The 26,436-nt window shown below is 37.3% G+C and overlaps 1 pseudogene; it reads left to right on the top strand.

The window, feature by feature from the left end:
- The first annotated feature begins 15,577 nt into the window (after positions 1-15,577).
- On the top strand, positions 15,578-16,590 carry LOC120861929 (annotated as a pseudogene).
- The last annotated feature ends 9,846 nt before the right edge of the window (positions 16,591-26,436 follow it).

Here is a 26,436-nt window from a genome sequence, read left to right as displayed (position 1 = left end):
CACAGCATCATCTTTTAGGATTTGAAACAGCTGAACTGGAATTCCATCACCTCCACTAGCTTTGTTTGTAGTGATGTTTCCAAAGGCCCACTTGACTTCACATTCCAGGATGTCTGGCTCAAGGTGAGTGATCACACTGTGGTGATTATTTGGGTCATGAAGATCTTTTTTGTACAGTTCTTCTGTGTATTCTTGCCACCTCTTCTTAATATCTTCTGCTTCTGTTAAGTCCATACCATTTCTGTCCTTTATTGAGCCCATCTTTGCATGAAATGTTCCCTTGGTATCTCTAATTTTCTTGAAGAGAACTCTAGTCTCTCCCATTCTATTGTTTTCCTCTATTTCTTTGCATTGATTGCTAAGGAAGGCTTTCTTATCTCTCCTTGCTATTCTTTGGAACTCTACATTCAAATGGGTGTGTATTTCCTTTTCTCCTTTGCTTTTCACTTCTCTTCTTTTCACAGCTATTTGTAAGGCCTCCTCAGACAGCCATTTTGCCTTTTTGCATTTCTTTTCCATGGGGATGGTCTTGATCCCTGTCTCCTGTACAATGTCACAAACCTCAGTCCATAGTTCATCAGGCACTGTGTCTACCAGATCTGGTCCCTTAAATCTATTTCTCACTTCCACTGTATAAATCATAAGGGATTTGATATAGGTCATACCTAAATCAGATCTAGTGGTTTTCCCCACTTTCTTCAATTTAAGCCTGAATTTGGCAATAAAGAGTTCATAATCTGAGTGGACAGTCAGCTCCCGGTCTTGTTTTTGCTGACTGTAGACAGCTTGTCCTTCTTTGGCTGCAAAGAATATAATCAATCTGATTTCAGTGTTGACCTTCTGGTGATGTCCACGTGTAGAGTCTTCTCTTGTGTTGTTGGAAGAGGGTGTTTTCTATGACCAGTGTGTTCTCTTGGCAAAACTCTGTTAGCCTTTTAATTTGCAAGTTTCCTACAAATAGTTGTGTGAACTGAATTTGATGGTAGCAAAAGAAAACCCATTTTTAATATATACTTTATTATTTTTTTAATTTACAGAGTTCTCTTTATTTATTTATTTTGGCCACACTGCAAGGCATGTTGGATCTTAATTCCTCAATCAGGGATGGAACTCATGCCCCCTGCATTAGAGGGCAGAATCTTAACCACTGGACCACTGGGGAAGTCCCTAGGGTTTCTTTTTTGAGAATGACATCTTCCACCTTTTTCTTAACTTTTATTCTTGGCTTACATAAAGGAGAAAAGATTTTGTATCGTGCCTTTCAGACTTCTTCCAATGAGACTCCTGCTTTAAGTATTCTTAACAAGAGATTTTAAAAATCAGAAAGTTTAGTAACAGTCTTGACAGATTTAATTATTCAATTTAAGCATTTACTAATAATATAATTAATGAAGGACAGGTGCTATGGCAGGGGATATGGAGAAGATAGAATACTTTGTGAGATTTCAAATTTAATGAGAGATAAAATCTAATCAAAAGCTAAATAATAGTATAGTATATATAGATTAAAATACCCCTGGACCAGACTAAGAGATACAATGGCAGGTGGTTCTTCTGTGTATTAAAGTTTGAGAATCTCTGAGAAACCAAGATATCATGCATGATACTTTTCGACTCTAGCAGATCATTGATGTAGTTTGCTGATAGTTAAAACACTTTCTCAAAATGAGTAAGGATTTATTGCCATTAAAAAGGTTCCCCCTCTACCTTGGTAAAAATTTTCCCAAGGTAGAATTTCTAATGGGTTTGATGGGAAAACAAGTCAGAGTAGAACTCAGTATTATCCATAGATAATCTTCATGCTGGCAGTATCATGATTCAGTGTCAGATAAATGGTTCCACAAGAATTCAGTGAAGAAAGATAACTGTATGATTCTGAGATGCGGAAGACATCATGACTAATATGTACCATATAGTTTGATTTGGTCCAAAGGAAAAGAGAGGCCACGGCAAAAGAGTGTGGGCAAAGACTTAAAGTTGAAACTGCCCAGGGGATATAAGCAGAAGTTTGCCACTGGATGAGGATGGGGGCAGGGAAGGATTAATTAGAATTCACATCTGAGGAGCAGCATGTCACTTACAATACATCTATACACATGCATACACACACACACACACACACACACATTTATGTGTGTACAATGTCTTCATTTATTTATATCTATGATGAAGAAACCAGAGTAAACTATTGATTTGCCAATATATTAGGAGTAAGTAGGGTGCCTGTTAAAATGATGGATTTCTAGACCCTAACTTGTAAGTGATAACTGCAGGGAATAGGGCTTGGGATCTTCAATTTTATAAATTTCCTGATTCTGTAGTTCTAGCATATTTGGAAACTGTTGGAACTTAATGAACTCTTCCAACTTTAATATTTTAAGATTCTGTGTTAAATCTTAAAATAGGAGCTAAAAGAATTCTGGAACTGAGCATTTGATATAATTTTGATGAGATTAAAAAAGAACGTTGAGGCAAGTTTATAAAAAAACAAGCTAAAGAGGTTATATATATTCTGGGTACTACAGAAAGCCAAAGTCTCTTAGAAATTTTATTGTTCTTAACATACATTTTTTAATATAAATATATAAATCCAAGTGAACTACTTTTTAAGATATGGAGAGGCAGAATGTACTCTAAAGGTATGTTTTTGTTTATTTTGGATATTACTGAAATTAATTAATTAATATTATTTGTCCAACCTGCATTTATATATATATAGATGTATATATACATATATAGATGTGTGTGTGTATATATATATATATATATATATTTATATCCACAAACATCTATAAAAATGCAGGTTGGACAAATAATATTAATTAATTAATTATATATATATATATACACATATATATGTGTATATATATATGTACCAATGATGTTTTGTTATCTGCCATCTGAATTTTTTAAATTATATGTCAATACATTGGGTGGTATGTCTTGTTGAAACCACTCCACATGTATCTTCTACATAATGCTGTATGTGTGCTTCCTAAAGAATTTTTAAGAAAAAAAATATACATAACAATGATATTGAGTGCATCATAAACCATATTTTCCAAAGCTAGACATGATTCTGTCAGTGAAAATATCATTTAATTGAGTGCCGCCTTCAAATGGAATTCTCTACTGGATGTCATGGAGATATGCAAATGAAGTGAAAGACATTGTCCTCATTCTCAGAGAATTTACAATATAATAGGGGAACAAAATGCAGATGAAAAGATATAACAACACAGGCAAAGATGACATGAAAACAGGTACAAATTAATGTAACACAAAACACAAGCACTAAGAGAAATGGAATAATGAAATGATCAGTGTGGAGCAGAACTATTCAAGTGGCCTTGATGAAGAAAACCTATTTTAAATGGATATTTGATAGAGGCACGATTATGGATCAAGAGACAAATAATGGAAAGGATATTCATTCAGAAAGCATGGCAAGACCTCTGGGGAAGAAAGGGTTAGAAGAAAGATACAGTTGCTAAAAGATATAAAAACTTGTGCCCAAATATAAATATTCTCCGTTGATTCTGTTTAGAGTGAAACCTTCTTGATCAAATCATGTATTTTCCATTTCATGGGGGATAGGGAGACCTATTATCAAGGATTCTGTGGAACTTAAGGGTTTCAACATTCACTGAAAACCAGTGGCTAAAGAATACTGAAATATTGGTAAAGTTATTTTAAAAAACAAGTGATGGGGTTTGACCTAAGGTGAACATTTTAAAAAGTTTACCTATGCTTTAAAAATACAATTGTACCACTCCTGCTCTTATGCAAGAGTCTTACAGTTGGATCAACATTGCAATGATCAGTTCTAAAAGCACAGACAGAAGTTTTAAGTTTAAAAGATTATCCTAAGACAATTTCTGGAAATCTAATGCAAAGTATCTCCTGGTTGACCACTTCCAATTTGCCTTGACTCATGGACATAACCTTCCAAGTAAAATGGACAGGAATGGGTGAATTTAATTCAGATGACCATTATATCTACTACTGTGGTCAAGAATCACTTACAAGAAATGGAGTAGCCATCATAGTCAACAAGAGAGTCCAAAATGCAGTACTTGAGTGTAGTCTCAAAAACGACAAGATTATCTCGGTTCATTTCCAAGGCAAACTATTCAACATTACAGTAATCCAAGTCTATGGCCTAACCACTAATAACTGAAGAAGATGAAGTTGAACAGTTCTGTGAAGACCTATAAGACCTTCTAGAACTAACACCAAAAAAAAAAAATGTCCTTTTCATCATAGGGGACTGGAATGCAAAAGTAGGAAGTCAGAGATACCTGGAGTAACAGGCAAGTTTGGCCTTGAGTTAAAAATGAACCAGGACAAAGGCTAACAGAGTTTTGCCAAGAGAATGCACTGGTCATAACAAACACCCTCTTCCAATACAAGAGACGACTCTACACATGGACATCACCAGATGGCCAATACTGAAATCAGACTGATTATATTCTTTGTAGCCGAAGATGGAAAAGCTCTGTACAGTCAGCAAAAACAAGACTGGGAGTTGACTGTGGTTTAGACCATGAACTCCTTATTGCAAATTCAGACTTAAGTTGAAGAACATAGGGAAAACCACTAAGCCATTCAGGTATGACCTAAATCAAATCCCTTATGATTATACAGTGGAAGTGACAAATAGATTCAAGGGATTAGAACCGACAGAATGTCTGAAGAACTATGGATGGAGGTTCGTAACATTGTACAGGAAGGGGTAATCAAAACTACCCCCAAGAAAAAGAAATGTAAAAAGGCAAAATGGTCGTCTGAGGAGGCTGTACAAATACCTGAGAAAAGAAGAGAAGCACAAGGCAAAGGAGAAAAAGATATGCTCATCTGAATGCAGAGTTTCAAAGAATAGCAACGAGAGATAAGAAAGCTTTTTAAAGCGAAAAATGAAAATAAATAAATAAATAAAATAAAGTGAAAAATGCAAAGAAATAGAGGAAAACAATTGAATGGGATAGACTAGAGATCTCTTCAAGAAAATTAGAGATACCAAGGGAACATTTCATGCTAAGATGAGCACAATAATGGATGGAAATGGTATGGACCTAATCGAAGCAGAAGATGTTAAGAAGAGGTGGCAAGAATACACAGAAGAACTGTACAAAATAAGATCTTAATGATCCTGATAGCCACGATTGTGTGTTCACTCACCTAAAGCCAGGCATCCTGGAGTGTGAAGTCAAGTGGGCCTTAGGAAGTCTTACTATGAACACAGCTAGTGGAGGTGATGGAATTCCAGCTGAGCTATTTCAAATCCAAAAAGATGATGCTGTGAAAGTGCTGCACTCAATATACCAGGAAATTTGGAAAACTCACCAGTGGCCACAGGATGACTGAAAAAGGTCAGTTTTCAATCCAATCCCAAAGAAGGGCAATGCCAAGGAATGTTCAAACCAGCACAAAATTGCCCTCATCTCACATACTAGCAAATTAATGTTTAAAATCCTTCAAGTCAGACTTCAACAATATGTGAACCAAGAATTTCCAGATGGACAAGCTGGATTGAGAAAAGGCAGAGGAAACAGAGATCAAATATTCAACATTTGTTGGATCATAGAAAAAGTTAGAGAATTCCAAAAAACATCCACCTTTGTTTCATTGACTATGTTGAAGCCTTTGACTGTGTAGATCATAACAAACTATGGAAAATTCTGAAAGAGATAGGAATACCAGACCAGCTTACCTGCCTCCTGAGAAATCTGTATGCAGGTCAAGAAGTAACAGTTAGAACTGGACATGGAAAAATGGACTATTTCAAAATTGGGAAAGAAGTATATCAAGGCTGTATATTGTCACCATGCTTATTTAACTTATGTGCAGAGTACATCATGTGAAATACCAGGCTGGATGAAGTACAAACTGGAATCAAGATGGCCGGGAGAAATATCAATAATCTCAGATATGCAGATGATACCATCCTAATGGCAGAAAGTGAAGAGGAATTAAAGAGCCTCTTGATGAAAGTGAAAGAGGAGAGTGAAAAAGCTGGCTTAAAACTCAACATTCAGAAAACAAGGATCATGGCATGCAGACCCATCACTTCATGACAAATAGATGGGGAAACAATGGAAGCAGTGACAGACTATTTTCTTGGGTTCCAAAATCACTGTGGACAGTGACTACAGCCATGAAATTAAAAGACACTTGCTCCTTGGAAGAAAAGCAGTGACAAACCTAGACAGAGTATTAAAAAGCAGAGACATTACTTTGCCTACAAAGGTCTATATAGTCAAAGCTATGGTTTTTGCAGTAGTCATGTTCGGATGTGAGAGCTGGACAATAAGAAAGGCTGAGCTCCAAAGAATTGATGCTTCTGAACTGTGGTGATGGAGAAGACTCTTGAGAGTTCCTTGGACTGTCAGGAGATCAAACCAGTCAATCCTAAAGGATATCAACCCTGAATATTCATTAGAAGGACTGATGGGAAGCTCAAGCTCCAACACTTTGGCCACCTGATGCAAAGAGCCAACTCAATGGAAAAGAACCTGATACTGGGAAAGACTGAAGGCAGGAGGAGAAGGGATGACAGAGGACGAGATGATTGGATGGCATCACTGACTCAAGGGACATGAGCTTGAGCAATCTTCGGAAAATAGTGAAGGGCAGGGAAGCCTGGAGTGCTGTAGTCTACAGGGTCACAAAGAGTCAAACACGACTGATTGACTGAACAACAATGCAAAATATGGATATATTCATGTCCATAATAAATTTTTATTTTATTATACAAATTCATTCATAGTTTAAGAATAAAATTAGCATTGAAGGTCAGTGAAGATTTTGTAATCTCATAGACACATACCTCACCTCCACCCTTCTTTCTAATCTATTTGTAACTGTTAGGTGAAATCAGTCATCAGAGTTTATAGCATTGTGACTGTAAATATTGTATGCTGCCAAGTATCTTATAATTATGTTTTTGTTTCATAAGATTATTTTCCCTAGTTAATACATTACTTTTTTAAAAATTGGTCTGTAATGTGCTTATCTCTAATTTTCCTCAAAGATTCAAACAGACCTAGCAAATTGTTTTCCAAATTTTCAACTACTTCAGATCATCTGTGCTGGAGATGTCAGTTCAGCTCCTCCTGCTTCATTGCAGACTGTCTTCTCTTTCCATCTGGTACACAGTCATCATCCTAATAATTCCCTTCACAATGTCTTCCCCTCTTTTCAGGATACCACATGTTCCTTTTTCTTGATCTACTCCTTCATTTTAGCTGAACATATCCGCCTATCAATTCCTACAGGGGAAAAGGGCGAATGAGAGGTCAATTTTTGAGACCCGGAGAGTTTGAAAATATCTTTATCCTCATTACCTGAGTGAGAAATTTTTCTTTCAATTGTAAGGGCATGGCTCTATTTTCTTTACACTTCAGTTTCATTCTTCAGGTGTCTAATGTCATTCTTATTTCTGATCTTTTATTCATGACCTGTTTTACCTTAAGGAAGACTTTAGGATTTTTTTTTCTTTATTCCTATTCTGAAAGTTTATGATGATATCCCATTACATGGGCTTTCATTACATTAGGCACTTTTCATGGCAAGAAATTCAATTTTCAGTATTTTAAGATATTTTCTCTAAGGTCATTCAGTTTTTTATACACATTGCTTCAGAAATGCTAGGAATAAAGGAAGGGACTGAGGATCCCACAGTTCCTATTTTCACTAAATACCATGTTTTCAGCCCGTCTCACCCTTGTACTCTTAAATGCCAAGTACCCCACGGTTCTGATTAAAACTCTCCTCTCCTGAGACATGAGAAAGGATCTATGTTCATCTTTCATAATACTTGATACTGTCAATTGATGTATCTCTTACAGGTTCTGCATGGTGATTAACTTACGTCAGTAGGCCCCCACTATAATCACTTAGATCATGGGGCCCTAGTCTCCTGGAGAAGCGGCATGAAAGAGGATGAAATGGTTGGATGGCACCACCAACTCAATGGACAGGAATTTGAGCAAACTCCAGGAGATAATAAAGGACAGGGAAGCTTGGCATGCTGCAGTCCTTGGCATGGGGTTGCAAGAAGTCCGACACGAATTGGCAACTGAACAACAACTCCAAAAGCTAGGCCAGTGCTGGTCCATGGCCTGTTAGGAACTGAGCTGCACAAATGCTAGGCCAGTACTGTTCCATGGCCTGTTGGGAAGTGAGCTGCACAGCAGGACATAAGTGGAGGAAAACAAGCAAAGCTTCGTCTGTATTTATAACCACTCCCCGTTGGTCGCATTACCACCTGAGCTCCACTTTAGATCAGCGGCAACATTAGATTCTCAAAGGAGTGTGAACTCTACTACACTTGAATCAATGTGAAACCATCTTTCTCTCCTCCCCTTTGGTCTGTGGAAAAATTGTCTTCCACAAAACTGGTCCCTGGAGTCAAAAAGGCTGGGGACCACTGACTTAGATGATAACCCAACTAATTCAGTTTTCATTCCTTTAATTTCCAGCTTCCAAAAATTTATTGGAATCTTGCTTATGTTACTGTTCCATCTCCAACTCTTTTAGCAATACAGCAAAAAGAAGGAAATGGCAAAAACAGCTAGATAATCTATAATACTTTTCTCATTCTTCTTGTGGTTTAAAGTTGTAGCTCTTAGTCCTTATTAGTCCCCGAGTATGAAAGCTATTTTAAATCATGGAAATATATGACTCTAAAAAGTCTTGGAAATTAATATTACAGATGAATTAATGGCAGAAGCAGAAAGTAAATATTAGTTTTAGGGCTGTCATTAATATCATTATGTATATTAGCAAAGACTATTTCACTAAGTAAAATGAAGAAATGTGTTGGTCATGATACCAATATAATTGAGAAATTTAATTGCCTAAGAAGAATCTGAATTCAAATGAAATTATATACAACAAAGAACTATTTATGTTAATGTACAAAGAGTTAATTCAAACCCATTAAAGAAATTTATAATATAAATCCAGCAAATAATTCAAAATAAAATAAAATGAGTATATAAATCAGGGTAAACACTAGGCTGATATAATAAACAGGCCCAAAATAAAGTAGCTTAAGGAACATAGAAGTTTATTTCTCTCTCTTATAACAGTCATGGGTGAGAAAGTCCAAGTCAGCTAGTGGTTTTGTTTCACACTATTGTTCAGAAATACCATTTTCTCCCATCTTGTAGTTCTGCAGTTCCCAAACACATGGTCATAAGCTCACCCATGTTTCAGGGGAAAGCCAGGGGAAAATGAAACATGGGGAAATAGGCATTCAGTGTTTTAAGGCCAAGTTCCACAAGTGGCACATGCTTATACATGCTTATATTACCATAATCTGGCCACAAAGTGAAATCTAGCTGCAAAGAGGGCTGGGGAATGAGGCCTGTAACAGAGCAGACATAAGGAAAATAGGAAATCTATGGCCTCATGCTGCAGAAGAATGGAAGAAAGGATTTTGGTGGCAAATGGCTGCCTCTGCACAAGGAGATACTACCTTCCATGGTTCCAATAAACAAATATCTCAAAATGATAGCATACAGTGTTAGCAAATAGCTGAAATGAGCACATTCATATGTTCACGATGGAAGATTATCTGGTATAATCTTCTTGAAAAGCAACTTGGTGATGCTTATCAAAAACCTTGAAATAATTATACCATTTGAACCACTAATACTAATTCCAGGAATTTAGAGCAATGGGAAAAAAATCACAAAAAGCCTCAAATATTCTTATGTTAAGCATATTTAAGAATTGTTTATAACAGTGAAAAAGCTGGGAAAGTATGAAGAATTTTACTAGTTACCTTCATCTAAGGTCACTAACTTATGCTTCATCATATAAATATTTCTGGTCATACTAGAGCAGATGCTTTATGACTTCTACCTGTTAACACAACTACCCTTCCACTTTGAAGAAAACTTCCAGTGTAAATTCAAATCTAAATGTCAATAATTGAGATTTATTTACTTAATAATATAATTTCAAAGTAGATAAAACAAAAAAGCATAGAACTTCAAGGAGAAATTGCTGAGTCCAAAATTATGGTAGGAAATTTAAATGACTCTCCTTCAGATATCAACCTAGCTTAAAAAATTGATGATTTTAATAAGATAATTATTAAGCTTAATCTAACATACATAAAATATTTTTTCAAATACTTTATGGAACATCTGCCAAGATTTTCCATATGCTAGACTAGAAAATTTAAAGCAACTAACATCATGCTTCATTACTCTTAAAAAATTGAGCTTAGAGGAAGGAAGTATAGAGGGAGGGCTGTATGTGGATGCATTCACGTTTATATTTTGATGATAACCATTGATGTGTGTGCATCTCTTGGCTGTACTATAGGAATGCATTGTTTAATAATTCAGCAGAAACATACCTCCTTGCTAATACCTTAATAGTTTAGATCAGATGATGAATCCTCTTAGAACTATTATACTTTGTGTACTCTGTTGCTTTATGTCCCATTTTAATTGAACATTAAGGGAATATAGTATTTTAATCATAGCTCTGCCAATATGTTTATCTAGAGGCCTGTTGCCATTTTTGTCTTTGAAATTTTTGTTGCCAAGAAAGGCAAGATTACATTTTTTTCCTTCCAGATTGAGTTGGTGTAATGTATTCTTGGTTATCAAAATACTCATAGCTTTGGGACTTTGAAATGGTAAATATTCATGATGTGTGAAACAGCATGATACATAACTGTACAGTCTTAATTACATAAAAATGAATGCTTAGTTGTGAAAATACACAAATGAGACCTAGAAGGACATGTCAAACAGTAAACTGCTTGTGATTATGAATGACTTAGTTTTTTGCTTCTTGTGCTTTTTGGTTTCTTATTATGTATGTGTTAACTTTTAAGAAATAAATGTTATTTTAAAAACCTTAAAAAAATTGAGCTTAATACTTATTTACTTTTGATTAAGTAATTATACTACACTCAATGTTGATAATTTGGAAAATACAAATAAAATACAAAGAAGATGAATTGCAAATCATTCCAACTTTCTAAAATGTACACATCCATATTAATGAATTCACTTCTCTAAATTAAAAAACTAGTGTAAGTTGACAGTTCTTTAAGTAACAACATATTTCCTGTCATTAAATATTCTTTGAAATTGTGATTTTTTAATAAATATGTTGGCATAATAGTCCATTATATAGTTGTATACATAATAGCATATATTAATCATTCTTTTTTGAAGACATTAAAATATTTCTAATTGCTGTAGTTTATAAATAAACAAACATAATCAAAAGAAAGAGAGGAAGCCTTGGCAAAGCCAAATCCAGTACAATTAGAAATAAAAACAAAAGATAATCCCCTGTCTTCCACTAGCCAATAAAGAACCGTTTATATCTGGAAATTTAAAAACTCACTTCTAAAAGTTCATTTGTTGTTCATTCTCTAGTTCAGTTCAGTTCAGTTCAGTCGCTCAGTCGTGTCCGACTCTGCGACCCCATGAGTCACAGCACACCAGGCCTCCCTGTCCATCACCATCTCCCGGAGTTCACTCAGACTCACATCCAGCCATCTCATCCTTGGTCGTCCCCTTCTCCTCCTGCCCCCAATCCCTCCCAGCATCAGAGTCTTTTCCAATGAGTCAACTCTTCGCATCAGGTGGCCAAAGTACTGGAGCTTCAGCTTTAGCATCATTCCTTCCAAAGAAATCCCAGGGCTGATCTCCTTCAGAATGGACTGCTTGGATCTCCTTGCAGTCCAAGGGACTCTCAAGAGTCTTCTCCAACACCACAGTTCAAAAGCATCAATTCTTCAGCGCTCAGCCTTCTTCACAGTCCAACTCTCGCATCCATACGTGACCACAGGAAAAACCATAGCCTTGACTAGATGGACCTTAGTCGGCAAAGTAATGTCTCTCCTTTTGAATATGCTATCTAGGTTGGTCATAACTTTTCTACCAAGGAGTAAGCGTCTTTTAATTTCATGGCTGCAGTCACCATCTGCAGTGATTTTAGAGCCCCCCAAAATAAAGTCTGACACTGTTTCCACTGTTTCCCCATCTATTTCCCATAAAGTGATGGGACTGGATGCCATGATCTTCGTTTTCTGAATGTTGAGCTTTAAGCCAACAGTCGCTAAGTCATGTCCAATTCTTTGTGATCCCATGGACTGCAACACACCAGGCTTCCTGTCCTTCTCTATCTCCCAGAGTTTGCTCAAATTCATGTCCAGTGAGTCGATGAATTAAATCAAAATGAAATTTATAATATAGTTACAGCCAAATTAGTATTATGGTGCTGCTCTGCTGTGCTTAGTTGCTCAATTATGTCCAACTTTTTGTGACCCCATGGACTGTAGCCCACCAGGCTTCTCTGTCCATGGGGATTCTCCAGGCCAGAACACTGGAGTGGGTTGCCATGCCCTCCTCCAGGGGATCTTCCTAACCCAGGGACTGAATCCAGGTCTCCCACATTACAGGTGGATTCTTTACCATCTGAGTCACCACGGAAACCTGAAAATAGTGGAGTGGGTAGCCTATCCCTTCGCCAGGGGATTTTCCTGCCCCAGGAAACAAACTGGGGTATTATGCATTGCAGGCAATTGTTTACCAGCTGAACTACCAGGGAAGCCCCTAGTCTCATGGTACTTCACATCAAATCTATTGGTAGAAACTTCCTAGTTGAAGAGAGTAGCATAATTTTGTCACTTTCTTCTTTCCTATATATCATTTAAAAATAACAAAGGGGATGTGGAAGAGAAAGCCTTATATGAATCTGCAAATCATAAAACTGATAGACAGGCTTCCAAAAGCAGTGACAATCAAGGCAGGCAAGAGCATTGGATGAGGGGAGCCTGTGCTGTGCCCCACGCAGGGCTGATCCCAAAGAACATTTTCCAAGCTGGAATGCTTACTCCAAGATCCAAAATCAGATCCCTTTTTAGTAACAAAAGGGAGAAAAGTATAGGCTGGTGACAAAGAGCTTCCCTGAGCCTGATAAGTCCCAGAAGCAGAGATATATGAATGAATGAGGGATCAACTAGATAGGGCACCTTTACAGAATGAAGTGTTCATAAACTTACATTCCCTGTCTTCTTATAGGCTGGCTAGAAAGGAAATGGCTGTCAGAATGCAAATTCACAAACTTTGTTAATAATGAAAATTTCTTCTATTCTGTAAACACAACCCTATATTCTCCATACACAAATTTCCTATAATAATAACCACTGTATTTGTTAAGATAATAAAGTGTGAGGATGGAAACAAAAAAAAAAAAATAAGGGAGATAAAATGCCTGATGAAAGGATTACCACCTCACTCAGCCTTGCCCATCAGAAAGTGAAGTTGCTCAGTCTTGTCTGACTCTTTGCGACCCCATGGACTATAGCCTACCAAGCTCCTCTGTCCATGGAATTTTCCAGGCAATGTTACTGGAGTGGATTGCCATTTCCTGCTCCAGCAGATCTTCCCAACCCAGGGACTGAACCCAGGTCTCCCGCATTGTAGACAGACACTTTACTGTCTGAGCCACCAGGGAAGTAAGCAAATAAACAAACAAAACCTCAGCACAAATCTCACTCTATATGAACATTACACAAACCGCTGGACCAAGCTTGAAGTGAAGTGAAGTTACTCGGTTGTGTCTGACTCTTTGCAACCCCATGGACTGTAGCCTACCAAGGTTCTCTGTCCATGGAATTTTCCAGGCAATATTAGTGGAGTGGATTGCCATTTCCTGCTCCAGCGGATCTTCCCGACCCAGGGATTGAACCCAGGTCTCCCACATTGTAGACTTAGGAGGGAAGAAATGAAAAGGAAGAAACAATTCAGCCTTGAAGCCTGGGAAAAGGCGACGTCAAACACAGCATGTTAAAAAAAAATAATGAAAAGGCAGAGAAATACTACACAAATGAAGGAGCAAGTTAGAAACACAGAAGTCCAAATAAGTGAAGAGGAAATAGGCAAACTACCTGAAAAAGAATTCAGAATAATGACAGTAAAGATGATCAAAAACCTTGAAAACAAAATGGAGAAAATGTAAGAATTAAGTAACAAAGACCTAGAAGAATTAAATAACAAACATACAGAGACAAACAACACAATTACTGAAATTAAAAATACTCTAGAAGGAATCAATAGCAGAATATCTGAAGCAGAAGAACACATCAGTGAGCTGGAGGATAAAATGGTGGAAATAACTTCTGAAGAGCAAAATAAAGTAAAAAGAATGAAAAGAACCAAGGACACTCTCAGAGACCTCTGGGACAATATCAAACACACCAACATTCAAATTACAGGGGTCCCAGAAGAAGAAGGGAGAAAGAAAGTGTGTGAGAAAATTTTTGAAGAGATTATAGTTAAAAATTTCCCCAACACGGAAAAGGAAATAATCAATCAAGTCCAAGAGGCACAAAGAGTCCCATACAGGATGAACCCAAGGAGAAACATGCCAAGACACATACGAATCAAACTAACAAAGACAAAACACAGAGAAAGAATATTAAAAGCAGCAAGGGAGAAGCACCAAGTAATATACAAGGGAAACACCATATGCTTAACAGCTGATCTTTTAGCAGAACTCTGCAAGCCAGAAGGGAATGGCAGGATATATTTAAAGTACTGAAAGGGAAAACCCTACAAGATTACTGTACCCAGCAAGGATGTCATTCAAAATTGATGGATAAATAAAAAGCTTTTCAGACAAGCAAAAGTTAAGAGAATTCAGTACCACCAAACCAGCTTTACAATAAATGTTAAAAGGACTTATATAGTTAAGAAATACAAGAGAAGAAAAAGGATCTACAAAGTCAACCCCAAACAATTAAGAAAATGGCAATAGGAACATATATATCAATAATTATTTTAAATGTAAGTGGAGTAAATGCTCCAACCAAAAGACACAGACTGACTGAATGGATACAAAAACAAGGCCTATATATATGCTGTCCACAAGAAACTCACTGCAGACCTAAAGACACGTATAGATTGAAAGTGAGAGGATGGAAAAATATATTTCATGCAAATTGGAAGCAAAAGAAAGCTGGAGTAGCAATCCTCACATCAGACAAAATAGACCTGAAAATAAAGAATATTATGAGAGATAAGGACACTACATAATGATCAAGAGATCAACCCAAGAGGAAGATATAACAATTGTAAATATCTAGGTACCCAACATAAGAGCACTTCAATACATAAGACAAACACTAACAGACATAAAAGGAGAAGTTGACAGTAACAGAGTAATAGTAAGAGACTTTAACACCCCACTCACACCAATGGACAGATCATCAAAACAGAAAATTAATAAGGAAACACAAGTCTTAAATGATACATTAGATGAGATCTCATTGATATCTTTAGGACATTCCATCCAAATGCAGAAGAATACACCTTCTTCTCAAGTGCACATGGAACATTCTCCAGGATAGACCATATCCTGGGTCATAAATCAAACCTCAGTAAATTTAAGAAAATTGAAATCATATCAAGCATCTTCTCCTACCACAATGCTATGAGACAAGATATCAATTACAAGAAAAAAACTGTAAGAAATACAAACACATGGAGATTAAACAACACATTTCTAAATAACCAACAGGGGATTCTCCAGAAGCAGCATGGCTGCTCCCCTCAATTGACCCGGCTCTACCTGGTGAACTGCTGACGAGATGCAGTCGGACGATGTTATCTGGGATACACTAGGAAACGAGCAATTTTGTTCCTTCAAAATAAGAACCAAGACTCAGAGTTTCTGCAGAAATGAATATAGCCTGACTGGACTGTGTAACTGGTCATCCTGTCCCCTGGCAAACAGTCAGTATGCCACTATCAAAGAAGAGAAAGGACAGTGCTACTTGTATATGAAGGTTATAGAATGAGCAGCTTTCCCCAGGCGTCTCTGGGAACGGGTCCGGCTTCATAAAAACTATGAGAAAGCACTAGAGCAAATAGATGAAAACCTAATTTACTGGCCCCGTTTCATTCGACACAAATGTAAGCGGAGATTCACCAAGATCACCCAGTACCTGATTCGAATTCGAAAACTTAGAACACTTAAATGACAGAGGAAACTTGTTCCTTTGAGTAAGAAGGTGGAGGGAGGGAAAAACGAAGAGAGGAAAAAGCATTAATAGTTGCTCAGCTGGACAAGGCCATCGAAAAAGAGTTGCTGGAGAGACTGAAACAGGATAGGTATGGTGACATCTACAACTTCCCCATCCATGCCTTCGACAAGGCCCTGGAAGAGCAGGAGGCAGAGAGTGACTCTTCAGATGCTGAGGAAAAAGACGATGAAGAAGAAGTGGGCAAAAGAGAGTTTGTGGAAGATGATGAAGTGGATGAGAGTGACATAAGTGATTTTGAGGATATGGATAAACTGGATGCCAGCAGTGATGAAGATCAGGATGATAAATCCTCCAGTGAATAAGAAGAAAAAGCCCTTTATGCCAAACACAAAGGCAAAACGCCTCTGAAAGGGCCTTTGAGGAGGAAAAGAGCCTACATAGGGATAGAGTACCAGCAAGAGACAGAGCCTGTGGCCAAGGCCAGAACCACGTGACTTCCCTTCAGACATTTGTAAATAGGACTGAACATCTTCCTTTTTTACATCTTAAACACATAACACTTCTGGGTTTTGCTCTTCTTCTTGTTTTTTAACACAATATTTGTGTTTTTAATATTTATGCTAGTTCTGTGGGGCAAGGAAGGAGTGGCTGCTGCTGCTGCTACTAAGTCACTTCAGTCGTGTCCGACTCTGTGTGACCCCATAGACGGCAGCCCACTAGGCTCCCCCGTCCCAGGGATTCTCCAGGCAAGAACACTGGAGTGGGTTGCCATTTCCTTCTCCAATGCATGAAAGTGAAAAGTGAAAGTGAAGTCGCTTAGTCGTGTCCAGGCCATCCATGGGATTTTCCAGGCAAGAACACTGGAGTGGGGTGCCATTGCCTTCTCTAGGAAGGAGTGGAGAAAAGCCTAAATTGTGAATATTTTTATAGCATTGTTACATGACACGTGCTGAAGTAACAGCTTAAGCCCAAAAAGCATAAGGGGTGAGTCTGTGGGTATAAATAGTTCTAAATTTAAGTGTTACCCACTCACCCCTGTTTCCTTGGCATCCTCCCCCTTGCATGCCTCCCCCACCCCTTTATTTAGAAATGTCCAGATTCCATTTGTTCATATTCTCCTTTCCCTACTTCTGTGGGAGTTAAAAAGAAGGAAAGAGAAGGTCTAAGTTATAATGTTTAGTATAAATATACATTTTGCCTGAAATAATTCCATTGAAAACAACTGGAAGAGAAAGACAATCCTTTCCTCTTCATGAAAATAATACAAGTCTTAAGCTGTGTCGCAGGGAGCACTTTCAGAAAGCTGTTGCCCTCTTCGGATGCAGTTCCCCACCTGACTGTCTTCACAGCTGTGGGGGATTTTAGCCAGGAGACCCTGAAACGTGAAACCAAACAGGCTTTTTTTTTATTGTTACTTCACCTTGGTGGTTCTTTCTTGGTATCAGACTCAAAGAAGGAAAGAACTGATGACACTAGGGCAGTTCATGGAACTGGTGTAATGCTGGGAACTGGAAATGTCCTACTAGCTCACGAAGCAGCAGCTTTCTACCAGCCAGCATGAAGCAGATTAGATCTAGGGCTTGAAAACTGCTTGAGGTTAAAAAGCCAAGATGAATATAGTATCCCTCAATATTTTTAGGATGTTAATTTCTTTTCATGCTGCCTATAACTTTAAATTGAAGATTTTGAGACAATGATTCATAAATTATGTATACATGGACACACAGCTGTTATATGCAATGGCTTGGAAAAGTAAACTTCTGTGGAATATGAGACCAAAGGAAGAATTCCCACATGGATAAATAAAGTATGTGGAAAACATTGTTGCTGCTGAAAAAAAAAAATAACCAACAGGTTACTGAAGAAATCAAAAGGGAAATAGAAAAATTTCTAGAAACAAATAACAATGAAAGCATGACAACTCAAAACCTATGGATGCAGCAAAAGCAGTTCTAAGAGAGAGGTTTATAGCAATACAATCCTACCTCAAAAAATAAGAAAAACATCGAATAGACAACTTAACTTTACACCTAAAGCAACTGGAAAAAGACAAACAAACAAAATTAATAGAAGGAAAGAAATCATAAAGATCCAAGCAGAAATAAATGAAAAAGAAAGAAACAATAGTAAAGATTAGTGAAACTAAAAGTTGGTTCTTTGAGAAGATAAACAAAATTTACAAACCTTTAGCTAGATTCATCAAGCAAAATAGAGAGAAGGATCAAATCAACAAAATTAGAAATGAAAAAGGAGAAGTTACAACAGACAATGCAGAAATACAAAGAATTATAAGAGAGTATTATGAACAACTATATGGCAATAAAATGGATAACCTGGAAGAAATAGACAGATTCTTAGAAAAATTCAGTCTTCCAAGACTGAACCAGGAAGAAATAGAAATTATGAATAACTCAATTACAAGCACTGAAATTGAATCTGTGATCAAAAATCTCCCCAAAAACAAAAGCCCAGGACAAGATGGCTTCACAGAAGAATTCTATCAAACATTTAGAGAAGAGCTAATGCCTATCCTTCTAAAGCTCTTTCATAAAATTGCAGAGGAAGGAACACTTCCAAACTCATTCTACAAGGCCACCATCACCCTGATACCAAAACCAGAGAAAGACATCACAAAAAAGAAAACTACAGGCCAATATCACTGATGAACATAGGTGCAAAAATCCTCAACAAAAGTTTAGCAAACAGAATTCAGCAACACATCAAAAAGCTCATACACCATGAACAAGTTGGGTTTATTCCAGAAATGCAAGGATTCTTCAATATACACAAATCAATCAATGTGATACACCATATTAACAAACTGAAAGATAAAAATCATATGATCATCTCAATAGATGCAGAAAAAGCCTTTGACAAAGTTCAACCCCCATTTAGGATGAAAACTCTTCAAAAAATGGGCACAGAAGGAACCCACCTAAACATAATAAAGGCTATTTATGATAAGCCTACAGCAAACATTATTCTCAATGGTGAAAGACTGAAAGCATTCCCCCTAAGATCAGAAGCAAGACAAGGGTGTCCACTTTCCACACTATAATTCAACATAGTTCTGGAAGTCCTAGCTACAACAATCAAAGAAGCAAAAGAAATAAAAGGAATCCACATTAGAAAAGAAGAAGTAATGCTCTTCCTGTTTTCAGGTGACATGATACTGTACATAGAAAACCCTAAAGATAGTATCAGAAAATCACTAGAGCTAATCAGGGAATTTAGCAAAGTTGCAGGATTCAAAATCAATACACAGAAATCACTTTCATTTTAATATTCTAACAATGAAAAATCCAAAAGAGAAATTAAAGATTCAATCCCATTCACAATTGCAACACAAAGAATTAAATATTTAGGAATAAACTTACCTAAGGAGACAAGTTACAGCATCTGCCTGCAATGCGAGAGACCTGGGTTCGATCCCTGGGTCAGGAAGATCCCCTGGAGAAGGAAATGGCAACCCACCCCAGTATTCTTGCCTGGATAATCCCATGGATGGAGAAGCCTGGTGGGCTACAGTCCACAGGGTCGCAAAGGGTCGGACACGACTGAGCGACTTCACTTCACTTCACTTCACCTCAAGGAGACAAAAGAACTGTACCCAGAAAATTATAAGACAATAATGAAAGAAATCAAAGACTACATAAACAAATGGAGAGATAGGTAGGAAGAATCAATATTGTGAAAATGACTATACTATCAAATGCAATTTACAGATTCAATGTGATCCCTATCAAATTACCAATGTCATTTTTCACAGAACTAGAACAAAATATTTCACAATTCATATGGAAACACAAAAGACCCCAAATAGCCAAAGCAGTCTTAAGAAAGAAGAATGTGGCTGGAGGAATCAACTTTCCTAACTTCAGATTATACCACAAAGCTACAGGCATCAAGACAGTATGGTACTGGCACAAAATCAGAAATATAGAACAATGGAACAAGAAAGAAAGCCCAGAAATAAACCCATGCACCTATGGGCACCTTATTTTTGACAAAGGAGGCAAGAATATACAATGGGGCAAAGATAGCCTCTTCAATAAATCATGCTGAGAAAACTGGACAGCTACATGTAAAAGAATGAAATTAGAACACTTCCTAACACCAACACAAAGATAAACTCAAATTGGATTAAAGACCTAAATGTAAGACCAGAAACTATAAAACTCTTAGAGGAAAACATAGGCAGAACACTCAACATAAATCAAAGCAAGATCCTCTATGACCCACCTCCTAGAGTAACGGAAATAAAAACAAAATAAACAAGTGGGACCTGATTAAACTTAAAAGCTTTTGCACAGCAAAGGAAACTATAAGCAAGTTGAAAAGACAACCCTCAGAATGAGAGAAAATAACAGCAAATGAAACAACTGACAAAGGATTAATTTCCAAAATATACAAGCAGCTCATACAACTCAATACCAGGAAAAAAAAAAAAAAAAATGAATCAAAAAGTGGGAGAAAGACCTAAACAGACATTTCTCCAAAGAAGACATACAGATGGTTAACAAATACATGAAAAGATGCTCAACATCACTCATTATTGGAGAAATGCAAATCAAAACTACAATGAGATTGACCTCACACTGGTCAGAATGGCCATCATGAAAAAGTCTACAAACAATAAATGCTGGAGAGAGTGTGGAGAAAAGGGAATGCTCTTACACTGTTGGTGGGAATGTAAACTGATACAGCCACTGTGGTAGACGGTATGGAGATTCCTTTAAAAACTAGGAATAAAACCACCATGTGACCCAGCAATCCCACGCCTAGGCATATACCTTGAGGAAACCAAAACTGAAAATGACACATGTATCCCTTGTTCATTGCAGCACTATTTACAATAGCTAGAACATGAAAGCAACCTAGATGTCCATTGAGAGATGAATGGATAAAGAAGTTGTGGTACATATATACAGTGGAATATTACTCAGCCAGAAAAAGGAGCACATTTGAGTCAGTTCTGATGAAGTGGATGACCCTAGAACTTATTATACAGAGTGAAGTGAGTCAGAAAGAGAAAGACAAACATTGTATTCTAACATTTATTTACAGAATCTATAAAGTGGTATTTACAGGGCAGCAATGGAGAAACAAACATATAGAATAGACTTATGGACATGGGGAGAGGGGAGGAGCAGGTGAGATGTATGGAAAGAGTAACATGGACACTTACATTAACATATTTAAAACAGATAGCCAACTGGAATTTGTTGTACAGCTCAGGCAGCTCAAACAGGGGCTCTGTATCAATCTAGAGGGGTGGGATGGGGTGGGAGATGAGTGGGAAGTTCAAAAAGGGAGGGCTATATGTATACCTATGGCTGATTCATGTTGAGGTTTGACAAAAAACAAAATTCTGTAAAGCAACTATCCTTCAATAAAAAAATAAATTAAAAAAAAAGGCTTATGAAGCCAACCCCAAAAAAATTTAAGTCACAGATCAAATATTAGTGTAACCCATCATTTTGCCATGAATTATAATAGTAATAATAATAAAGTATCTTTATAAAACAAAGCAGAGAGCATAGGTACAAGAGCTTAGGAACGAGAAAAGTTGACTGAGTCCAGGAATAATATGGAAGAATGCCACAGAAATAAAGTAAAAACTGGAAGCATCACGAAAGAGAATAAGTACTGCTAAAATGTCAGTAAGGGATATAGTGGACCTAAGTGAGAAAATTAAATATGTAAAAAGTAAAAAGGATTACAAAGAAGAAAAAGGAGAAGAAAGAAGAGAGAGAAGGGTAGGAGGAAGAGGAAGAAGCAGAGAAGAAAAAAAGGAGAAGAAGAAGGGGAAGGAGAAGGAGCAGAGGAGGAGAGGAAGAACAAGGAGGGGAGAGAGGAGAGGGGAAGAAGTGGGGTAGAGAAGGGACAGGGGTATGAGGAGAAGGAGGAAGAGAGAAAGGGAGAGAGAGACAATAAGAGGGAGGAGAATAGGACTTTATCTACTGATTGAAAAAGCCTATCACACCTGAGGAGGAAAAGTATATAAACCAGTCAAACTGAGTTATAGTATAATTCAGTTCAGTTCAGTTCAGTTCAGTTCAGTCACTCAGTCGTGTCCGACTCTTTGCGACCCCATGAATCGCAGCATGCCAGGCCTCCCTGTCCATCACCAACTCCCGGAGTTCACTCAAACTCGTCCATTGAGTCAGTGATGCCATCCAGCCATCTCATCCTCTGTTGTCCCCTTCTTCTCCTGCCCCCAATCCCTCCCAGCATCAGGGTCTTTTCCAATGAGTCAACTCTTCGCATGAGGTGGCCAAAGTATTGGAGTTTCAGCTTTAGCATCAGTCCTTCCAATGAACACCCAAGACTATCTCCTTTAGGATGGACTGGTTGGATCTCCTTGCAGTCCAAGGGACTCTCAAGAGTCTTCTCCAACTCCACAATTCAAAAGCATCAATTCTTTTGCACTCAGCCTTCTTCACAGTCCAACTCTCACATCCATACATGACCACTGGAAAAACCATAGCCTTGACTAGATGGACCTTTGTTGGCAAAGTAATGTCTCCGCTTTTTAACATGCTATCTAGCTTGTTCATAACTTTCCTTCCAAGGAGTAAGCGTCTTTTAATTTCATGGCTGTAATCACCATCTGCACTGATTTTGGAGCCCCAAAAATAAAGTCTGACATTGTTTCCACTGTTTCCCCATCTATTTCCCATGAAGTGATGGGACCAGATGCCATGATCTTAGTTTTTTGAATGTTGAGCTTTAAGCCAACCTTTTCATTCTCCTCTTTCACTTTCATCAAGAGGCTTTTTAGTTCCTCTTCACTTTCTGCCATAAGGGTGGTGTCATCTGCATATCTGAGGTTATTGATATTTCTCCTGGCAATCTTGATTCCAGCTTGTGCTTCTTCCAGCCCAGCATTTCTCATGATGTACTCTGTGTATAAGTTAAATAAGCAATTATTAGACTTGGAATTTAATGAAATACTTATTTTAACATCCTAGCTATAACATCAACTTATACAATATTGTTTAAACGAATGCATGGACAATAGGCATGAATTGGGACTAACCCACAAAAGTCAGTAAAGGAGAACAAATCAGACAGGTCTCCAAGTCAACACTCTCCATGAAAGCGTCATTGAGCACTGCCTACAGATCACTGAAAAAAAGACAATGACACTTAATAAAAAATTATACCTGACCTTTATATCACCCAAGTATAAAAGTAAAACCATTTTGAAAAGGAAAAGAATAGATTTAAGAATTTCATTCAAGTACAAGATGAAGGGGGAGAAGGAAATGGCAACCCACTCCAGTGTTCTTGCCTGGAGAATCCCATGGACAGAGGAACATGGCAGTCTGTGGGGTCGCAAGAGTTGGACACAACTTAGTGACTAAACTACTACTACTAAAACTCACATTGGAGAAGGAAATGGCAACCCACTCCAGTGTTCTTGCCTGGAGAATTCCATGGACAGAAGAGTCTGGTGGGCTGCAGTCCAATGGGGTCACAGAGAGTCGGACATGACTGAATGACTAACACACACACAAGAGATGAAGGAAAACTGACAGTGAATATTAATTCTATATAACCATAGGACCAAGAGTAACACAAATGTTGGATTATGGTTATATTGTCAAGTGAGAATGGTATAAACTTTGACAATATAGAAATGAAGATCTGTCATAAAAATTATAGAGTACACTGATATGCAACTAGGTTTTAAGATATATCACTTAAACACAGAAAATAGTATATATTAAAAAAATACTTTCAAGTATATTTGCCTCTGGATTTATATAGTAAAAGCTAAACACTAAGAAATATAATTAAGCAAAATGAATGCAAAAGAAAAATGACTTAAAGAATTGGAAGGAAAAAGAAATACCTAATTTTGCTTATTATCCACAGAAGGAAATTAACAGATAACTATTTAAAATAATAGAGGATTAATAGTATTATTATGTAAAGTAACAATTATCAATGTAATAAATAGAACATGAAAAAAACCTTCAAAACATACAATTAAAATAGTAAAAATAAAGCAAAACACTTTAAACCCACAAAAATATTCTAAAACATAACATAGTATTATAAAAGTATAACCCAAAAGTACTTGCTATATCAACAAATGTCTAACCTAATCTAGTATAAAATAAGAAAAATACTTTCAAATATATTTCACTTTGGATGATTTGTCAATTATGTCTTTTCAAAAGTCTTGAAAGGCAGTATGAACACACCGTTCTAGGAATGACATCACATGGCAAGTGAAAGTGCTTGTCTTTGTGTGTCTTTCTGTGGATACATAAAGCCATGCTATGTGTGTGATATGACCCTTTTTTATAATATTGTTTGGGGGGACACAATTAAATCTCACTTCAGAGATATGTACATATTTATGTTTGAAGGAGAGACTTAACTGGTTTGACCTATAAAATGCCTGAATCCATTTTAAAATGATCCATTTTGTGTACTCTACATTTTTATCCAATTATTTCAATCAGTAAACTATGTATTCGAGAAGCCAGTTGAATCAATTATTCATCATCAGTAAAACTTTGGCAATAATCCCTTTTAGGAAGTTGTAACATTGATTGGGAAACCCCCTGAAGTACTTGAACCCACGTTGGCCTTGCACAATTTGCTCTTAGTATCATTACACTGGTTTTCATCATGGGAATCATCTTGGCCCATCCTTCATAATATCCTTTATTTAAATATTGAAGATTAATTCTCATGGGTGACTGAGCTTAGTTAAATGGCTCTGATTTCAGGTGTTAAAGGATGTCAGCTTCTTAATGTGAAATAAAGAATTTCTTGTTTTAATTGTAAAACAAAAACTCCAAGCATTTCTTAAGGGAGTTTAGATCCATTAAGAAATCCTAGAGAGGTTCTGAATTAATTTGCCTCCAACATTTATTTCTTTTTCATGAACAAGATTGGGACAACACCACATAGGTGGTTAAATCTGTTTTTGCTTAATGGATCACTGATCCTTCATGGTCTTTTCAAATCCAATCCACCAATTAACTTTTCAAAAACAGGTTCTCAAAACATCCACATCCACATCCACATGCAAATGTGGACTCTCAAAGGAAAAACACAACTACTACAGAATTTCATGCCCAAAATGAGGCCCAAGACTGAGGGAATGTAGGCAGCAAGTTGGAATTAGTGTCCAGGACACTAATTAATCCAGAGCATTCCTTGATGCTCCAATCATTTTGCTAGGAAGCTCTTATTCTGAGGAAATAAATAATTAAGTTGTTTAGTATTAACATTTTGACCCATGTTTACTGTGTTAAAGAGTAGGGGAGGTAGGAGGGGGCATTCAGGATGGGGAACACATGTACAACCATGGCTGATTCATGTCAGTTCAGTTCAGTCGCTCAGTCGTGTCCGACTCTTTGCGACCCCATGAATCACAGCACGCCAGGCCTCCCTGTCCATCACCAACTCCCGGAGTTCACTCAGACTCACGTCCATCGAGTCAGTGATGCCATCCAGCCATCTCATCCTCTGTTATCCCCTTCTCCTCCTGCCCTCAATCCCTCCCAGCATCAGAGTCTTTTCTAATGAGTCAACTCTTCGCATCAGGTGGCCAAAGTACTGGAGCTTCAGGTTTAGCATTCCTTCCAAAGAAATCCCAGGGTTGATCTCCTTCAGAATGGACTGATTGGATCTCCTTGCAGTCCAAGGGACTCTCAGGAGTCTTCTCCAGCACCACAATTCAAAAGCATCAATTCTTCCGCGCTCAGCCTTCTTCACAGTCCAGCTCTCACATCCATACATGACCACAGGGAAAACCATAGCCTTGACTAGACGGACCATAGCCGGCAAAGTAATGTCTCTGCTTTTGAATATACTATCTAGGTTGGTCATAACTTTTCTTCCAAGGAGTAAGCGTCTTTTAATTTCATGGCTGCAATCACCATCTGCCGTGATTTTGGAGCCCCAAAAAATAAAGTCTGACACTGTTTCCACTGTTTCCCCATCTATTTCCCATGAAGTGATGGGACCGGATGCCATGATCTCCGTTTTCTGAATGTTGAGCTTTAAGCCAACTTTTTCGCTCTCCTCTTTCACTTTCAAGAGGCTTTTTAGCTCTTCACTTTCTGCCATAAGGGTGGTGTCATCTCAATATATGGCAAAACCCACTACAATATTGTAAAGTAATTATCCTCCAATTAAAATAAATAAATTTTTTTAAAGAGTAGTATTCTATGGTTTTCTTAGAGCCTGTATAAAATTGCTAGGTGATCAGTATGAACAATTTAACCATATCACACACAATTTTTTTCCTTTTATTGATAAAGTATAAGCATAGTAATAAAGGTTATCACATATTGACTTTTCAATTACATTAGCACTAACTTTTTCACATTGAAACTTATACAGTTTTCTACTCTAGACTAGTATTTTACATTTGT

The sequence above is a fragment of the Oryx dammah genome, unplaced genomic scaffold (assembly GCF_014754425.2).
Source record: "Oryx dammah isolate SB20612 unplaced genomic scaffold, SCBI_Odam_1.1 HiC_scaffold_3, whole genome shotgun sequence".
NCBI classification, from domain to species: domain Eukaryota; kingdom Metazoa; phylum Chordata; class Mammalia; order Artiodactyla; family Bovidae; genus Oryx; species Oryx dammah.
Note: the sequence above shows the minus strand (reverse complement) of the source record. Positions and strands in the feature narration are given on the sequence as shown.